Source organism: Acanthopagrus latus, chromosome 20 (assembly GCF_904848185.1).
Source record: "Acanthopagrus latus isolate v.2019 chromosome 20, fAcaLat1.1, whole genome shotgun sequence".
Taxonomy (NCBI): Eukaryota; Metazoa; Chordata; class Actinopteri; order Spariformes; family Sparidae; genus Acanthopagrus; species Acanthopagrus latus.
The window spans coordinates 22,782,231-22,789,042 of NC_051058.1; positions in this window are offsets into that span (position 1 = coordinate 22,782,231).

The window sequence follows — 6,812 nt, forward strand, 5'->3', positions numbered from 1 at the left end:
ATCGTTCGAACTGATCGATTCATCCAGGAGAAGAGAGCAGACACGTCGTTAGCAGCATGACGCAGATTCTGTTTCCGAAACTGTCAATTGTTCTGACCGCCAAACACTCGATGTCAAGGTTTCTATGACGTCATGGTCCTGCTCTGTAGACGACCGTGATGAAGCCAGTGATTTGTTTCCCTGATGCTGAAACATTTCAAACCACAAACAATCCTCAGAGTTCATTTTGAATCAGACGTTCTCACTTCTGGAAGCTCTTGCTGTCTCATACTGACCATCAGCAGCTGGTTCTGCTGTGGTGACTCCAGCAGGTGCTCCACATTTATTCATTTACCAGTCAGACCAGCGCTCGTTAGCCTTCACAACTAAATACATTCATTTAAATGTGCTACAGTGGTTTCAATGCAGCAAGTAAGTTTTAAAAAACTGTAAATGTTGTGATTAAATAGCTCACACCAGGAAATCCCTCGTTAGAGTACCTGGACACTGACTTCCTGTTGTTCATCCTCACTTAAAGTGAAACTCTCGACAAAATGCAACTGAGGCTTTTTTTGTGAATGTATATGAGTCAAACCTTCGTGTAAAAACATAATTAAAAGAGGCACGTTTAAGATTGACCTTATTTTCGTTTTCGGGTCCAACTCATTTTCAGTGGGAGTGCTACGGGCACTTTTACGATAGCATCAAAATCTCTATTTTTAAAACAGTAAGAAGTCTCAACACAACATGAAACTTTGCTGGTAGCATCACCAGGGTCTCTACACATGAACACCAGCACTGACAACATTGTTTGTGTACACAGAGTTACTAAAGAGAAAGTTTTTGAACAGCTCATGTTAGCAGTAGCTTGTTCCGCTCGCCGCCGTCCTGCCAGTGGAGAAGAGTCGACCTCAGAATGAGACGTAACCTGGAGGACAGTTAATTTTCATGTTGTGTTGAGCCTTCTTACTGTTTTTACTTTAAGACACGACCAAAACATTTGAAGCAGTTTACAAGTATCACTGACTTGCTTGTAAGGTAGATATTGTATAACCTGCAGGTCCAACTGTGGCCACTGTCAGAATCTCTGCTCAGCTCCGTGCTGCTCTTGTCTGGTCCACCACTTCAGTTCTGTACGGTATGATGAACCTTGCAGCCTCTGTGAGGTGCTAATGGGACTTGATATCTGCGTTTATTTCTTAATGGGTCAGATTTTGTCCTGTGAACTTTACTGACTGTATTTACAGCCGCGCCACAACAGGCGTTTTCACTCAGCTCTCTGTCTCTGGCCCGGTTGGTAAATATTTGCACGTAATTAACTGACAATCAGCTCCACAGTCGTCCCTCCGCGCTGTGTGATCTGACTGTAAAGCCTCTGCTGGGGCTCATTTCCTTCCCGTCCGGCTCAACTCACCACAGAGCCGCTGCTGTTGTGTTTTGTGTCAGAAGGCTCCGGCTGCTGCCGAGTTCTCAGAGTTACTGCAGGAGGGAGCCAAGAAAATCCACCCAGAGTCGGATCTCTGAAGGGTGTGTGTGTGTGTGTGTGTGTGTGTGTGTGTGTGTGTGTGTGTGTGGGTCTGGAACCGATGTGGTGACATGTAAATCTGAGTGATAAAGAGAGAGGCAGAGAGAGAAAGTGCAAGTCAACATCTATATGCACAAATGCGAAGGAGGGAGTTATGCTAATGTCTTGGAACCAGCTTCAAACAGCTCTCAGTGTGTGTGTGTGTGTGTGTGCGTGTGTGTGTGTGTGGTATTTACTTGTAAGACTTAACGTACGTCCATATGTCTGTGCTCAGTTTACAAGACGATTCCTGTAATCAGGTTTTGAGTTACGAACGAGTAAATGTGTGTTTATGTTGTTTTATGAAATATCTGTATTTTCTGGGGTTTTCTCGTCCAGCTGCTGCATCAGTCCGAGACGAGCCGTGACACAAAGGGGATTTTCATCCGTCTTTCTGTCTCTCTGTTTGTGTGTGTTGCTGTTGCCACCCTCATCGCCATAGAGACGTACTCACGAGGGTCTCAGAGCTGCGCTGATCATCTCAAGACTCACTGAAGAAAGAGAATGTGTGTATGTTCAAGGTTCTCTAGAGATTTCCAAGGCCCTTTGATTGGATTCCAGAGGTCTTTGAGGGGATTCAAATGGTCCTTGAAGCAGTTCCAGTGATCCCTTGAGAGTTTCCAGTGGTCAGTGAAGGGACTCGTTCTGTGGAGAACGTCCAATGACCCTTGAACACCTTCCAAGGAGACTTGAATGTTATCCAGTGGTCTCTGAAGGACTCCAGTGGCAACGTTCCCTTGAAATGTTCTACAGGTCTGTGATGGGACTTTAAATGATCGTATGAGATGTTATTCTGGTCACTGAATGGGTTCCAGGGGCCTTTGAAGAAATTCAAGGGAACTTTTGAGGACTTTTATGCATCCTGGAAAAGGAGTTCCATGGATTCTTGCAATAACTGCTGGTGAAAAGGGCTCCACTGGTCCGTAAGAGCCAAGACCAGGAGGTCTTTAAGGAAGTTCATGGATCCTTGAAGGAGTTTCAAAGTTGGGGTCCAGGGTTCTTTAAATGGGTACTAATTGTCTGAAAGGAGTTGACTGTTGTAGTGGCTGGTTAAAGGAGCTCCACTAGTCCTTGATGTGAACTCCATGCATCCTTCAAGGATTTCCAGTGATACTTGAAGGTGAGTTAGTGGTCCTTGAATGTGTACTTGTGTACTTGGGGTCACTGTATCATGAACTTGTTCCCTTGCAGAGCTCTTGGTGGCTGTGATCAGATTTATTGATCCTTTTAACGTTAGTTCGGTCAGTGAAGGTCTTTCAGGCATCTGGCCATCCACTGTTGTAGTGTCTGGTGGTTAAAGGGGCTCCACTAGTGGTTTGAGGGGTCTTGAAGGAACTCCATGCATTTTTCAAGGGGTTCTGAAGACACTTGAAGATGAGTCTGTGGTCTCTGATGGGGTACTAATGCTATTTTTTCAGGTTCTATGGTTCTTTCAATGGGTTTAAATGATTCAGTTCCTCACTGGCATCGAGTGCATCTGTTACTTTGTCTGATTTCTCAAGGAGGACTTCCACTGACCTCAACATGGTTCCTTTGGTCCTTGGAGACCGGTCAGCTGGTCCTTCAAGGGCTTTGACTGGCTTTTTAAGAGTGCTGAAGGAGTGAGCTCAGCCTTTGAAGGAATACCAAATATCATAAGGAACAATTTGATCGACGAGAAGCCTCGCCAGGAGCGTATGTGGTCTAAAACATGATTTAGTTGTTATATAATCATAAATTCACTACGGGGAATAAACATAATATGATTGTTTTCCTCGCACGCTGGACTTCACATAAGACTGCAGTGTAACGGCAGAAAGTCTGGCTACACATGATAATTTGTTCCACTCTGTTTAATCAAATTATGTCAGTTTCTCAACAATAAAGCAGTCTGCATTTTGTAACGAGTTTGTGTTCATGCACCGGAGAGCTGAGTCATAAAACCGAACGTTTGCATTTATTTTAATTTGGCAGTGAACACAGCTGAGCAGGAAAATTAATGAGCTGAAACTGATCTTAAATTTGAGATTCTTCATCTTGGAAACAGGATTTTTAAATGTTTTTTCTGTGAGTCACGCATGTAAAATAATTCAGAAAATTATTTTATATTGTACACTGTACAATATAATAAATGAACAAAAGCTCCGGTCCCGGTGGATTTGTCCTCTGCCTGCCTGTCTCTGCTCGGCTCCAGGGTCTGTTGGACAGCTCATCAGTCCTGTTTATGATGTGAAGTCCACTGGAGGACATTCAAACGCTCTGGTTTTCCTGGAAACTGGGAGTTTGAGTGTGAGTGTGTGTGTGGTTGTGTGAAATATCAGTTTAATTCCGTTAAAGTTGAGTCAGTTGGCAATAATGCTTTGATTTATGTGTGTGTGTGTCCGAGTTGGAAAAAGAGAGCGTGAAAAAGACAAAAGAGACAACAGCAACGTCAGAGTTGGCATATTTGAAGGTGCAGCTGCCAGGCCTGTGCAGAGAGTGTTGTGTGTCTGTGTGTGTTTGTCTCTCAGATGACTCAGGCCTCCTCCCATCAGCCCTCACGTCACAGCCGCTCTGCAGACTTTAGTTCCCTCCCTGCATCACAAGTGGACGTCAGATCTTTGATGCTAATTGTGGTTGAAGTCAAGGCAAACAAGTCCAGATCAGACAGTTTGAGATCACACAGTCAAACTGGGACAAATCCTCAACCAGAAACAGCCCGTCCTCCTACTGGATTTAGAACCAGGTGTTAGATCAACTGTCTGTGGTCCATCTCACTTATTCAGCTCTGACTTAAAGTTTCTAGGTTCTGAGGTGTGTGCAGAATCTGGATTGGACCTGACAGAACCTGGGACAACATGAAGAAGCCTGAGGACGTGACACAGTGCTGTGTGATACATCTGGCCTCCATCAGGCAACAAAGTTCTGGATTTAATAGTTTCTACACTCCTGCCACCATGTTTGTCTTCGAGCTAGATGCTAACTTCAACATGCTAACGAAGACAGTGCTAACATGATTGTCTTCAGCAGTTATAATGTTTGATGTTTACCGTGTTCACTGTCTTTGTTTAGCATGTTATGTGCTAACGTTGCTAACTAGCAACTATGCAAAGAAATCGATGTGTTGGACAGGCAGAACATTTGAAGCGATGGCGTCCCTTTACAAACTTTCTCTCTGTTCATTCCAGTTCCTCTTTTACTTCCGTCATAATTCCTATGGCCGCCAGAGGTCGCCTCCTACAACAAATGTCAGTGAAGGTTGTTAATTTTCTGATCTTGTAAATGTTGAATCATTTCAGAAGGTGTGTGAAAACACTGAGAACATCTTGGTGTCACAGGAGAGGCCTGGCTTAGCATGGCTACAACCGTTTATTTTGGCCAGCAGACATGCTGGATATTGAGTTTTCTCAACACATAGCCTGTCTGTGATTACACACAGCTGAAAATGGTCCAATGCGTGTCATCTTATATACACTGTTGTAGTGGAAAACAACTGATTCTGCATCAAGGACGCATGACAAGGCCCTGAAAACAAAGACGACTGTATGACTGTTTAGTAGCTTTGGATCCTTGATCAGGGCTCTTTTTAGTCAGCTGTAGCTTTAAACAGTGATTATGAGTTGTCAAATGATGATAACACCTTTCTTCTGTTTTCCAGGTTGTTCCAGGTTCCAGGTGTCTCCTGCAGAAAGCAGTTGATATTAGGGTTCTCACAGGGCAGTAATAAGTAGTAAGATAAGGTAAATATTCCTGTGTGAAGACTGACGCCTGTCATCAGGGGTGAACATCTTATATCACACTCATATTGCTTCACTAAAGGCCACTGAAGCAGCTTTCCTTTGACATGGAGGGTTTTGGATGGACTGTGCAGCAGCCGGGCTGCAGGACTCCTTGTTTTGCTCTCATGTTGTTCTTACTGGCAGCATCACAGTTGGTTCTTAAATCCTAAAAACTGGCAGTACTGGTTGGTTTCTGTCTTTTTCTATGAAACAAAACATGGTTCTTTCAGTGGGACCATCTATAACATGAACTCAGAGCCAGCTCCTCCCTCGCTCCCATTCGTCTCTGATGCTGGACAGCAGCGTCTTCATTAGACGGATGAGCGCAGAGCTGATAAAGACTCAGTGTACGAGGATGTGTTGTCTAGGTTAGTGGGATAAGAAGACAGACTTATTGCTAATAAAAATGACCATTTCCATTTGGTTTGGCAGAAAAATCATTCGTTTTTCTGAGCTGCGTCATAATTCAAGGCCCCGCCTCCTTTGAGGTCTGATATTGAAGACTGATTAGCTCCTTCATGCCACTAAATTAGGGATTTTTCTCTGGTTTGCATGTTTGTGGTGGTTTTTTCCACCACATCTGAAAAACTGAAGATCCTTGGGAAATCTGTGTTTGGCCTAAAACTGAAGCCAAGATGTGAAACTGCAGAAAGAGGTTCCTGGAAACGTTTTTGTTGTAATTGTCCTACGACTTGGTGAAAATGAAATAAAGTTGCAGTGTCTGACTAAAACATTGGTTATGTTATGTTATGTAATAACTGGTCAGCTTTAGATGTGATGGTGATGCTAGCTGTTTCCCCCTGTTTCCAGTCTTTATGCTAAGCTAAGCTACTGGATGTAAGAGAGCTAATAAGCATCATGCTGAAAATGTTCACAAGGACTGAATACTGCAGCAGGTTTTAGTTTTTGAGTGAATGGCACGAGAAAATGAAAACTACAGAATCAAAAGCTGTGGTTGGATGAAGCTGTGTGGGATCCTGAGAGTTTTTGTCTTCAGTTTTAAATGATCGCTGACTCTGAAAGTCTCTCTGTGTGACTCGGGCAGGACGGTTCATGGAGAGGTGATGTGTTCAAGTGCTGCACGGATGATGGATTGTTGTGGGCTAACCGCTGCAGTTAGCTTCGTCCTGGTTCACTCGACTAACAGAAACGTGATTCTTGAGTTGGACGGCAGCAGATGGAGAGCGTCTTGTGGAAGCAGGACAGTCTCATGTAAACTCTTGGGCTGATGTTTTTCTAGCTGAGCATCACATCCACAAACCTTTTACTGTCAAGCTTACGTCTTCATCTGGATGAACATTTCAGAGAGACACTCACGACCTGAACTGAACCACTTTACCCCTCAAATAGAAAACAGTCTCTGCCTCATTTAAGAAGCTGATAAGATGATAAAGGATTCTGGGAAAGTCCGAACACCTCATGTTCTGATGTCAAACTCAGCTGTAGCTGCTGGAAACATCTGGCTGAGATGTGACTGACCTCTGCTTTTGTTTGGCCGGTTACCGTCAGGAATAAATAATCAAGAGTCATTT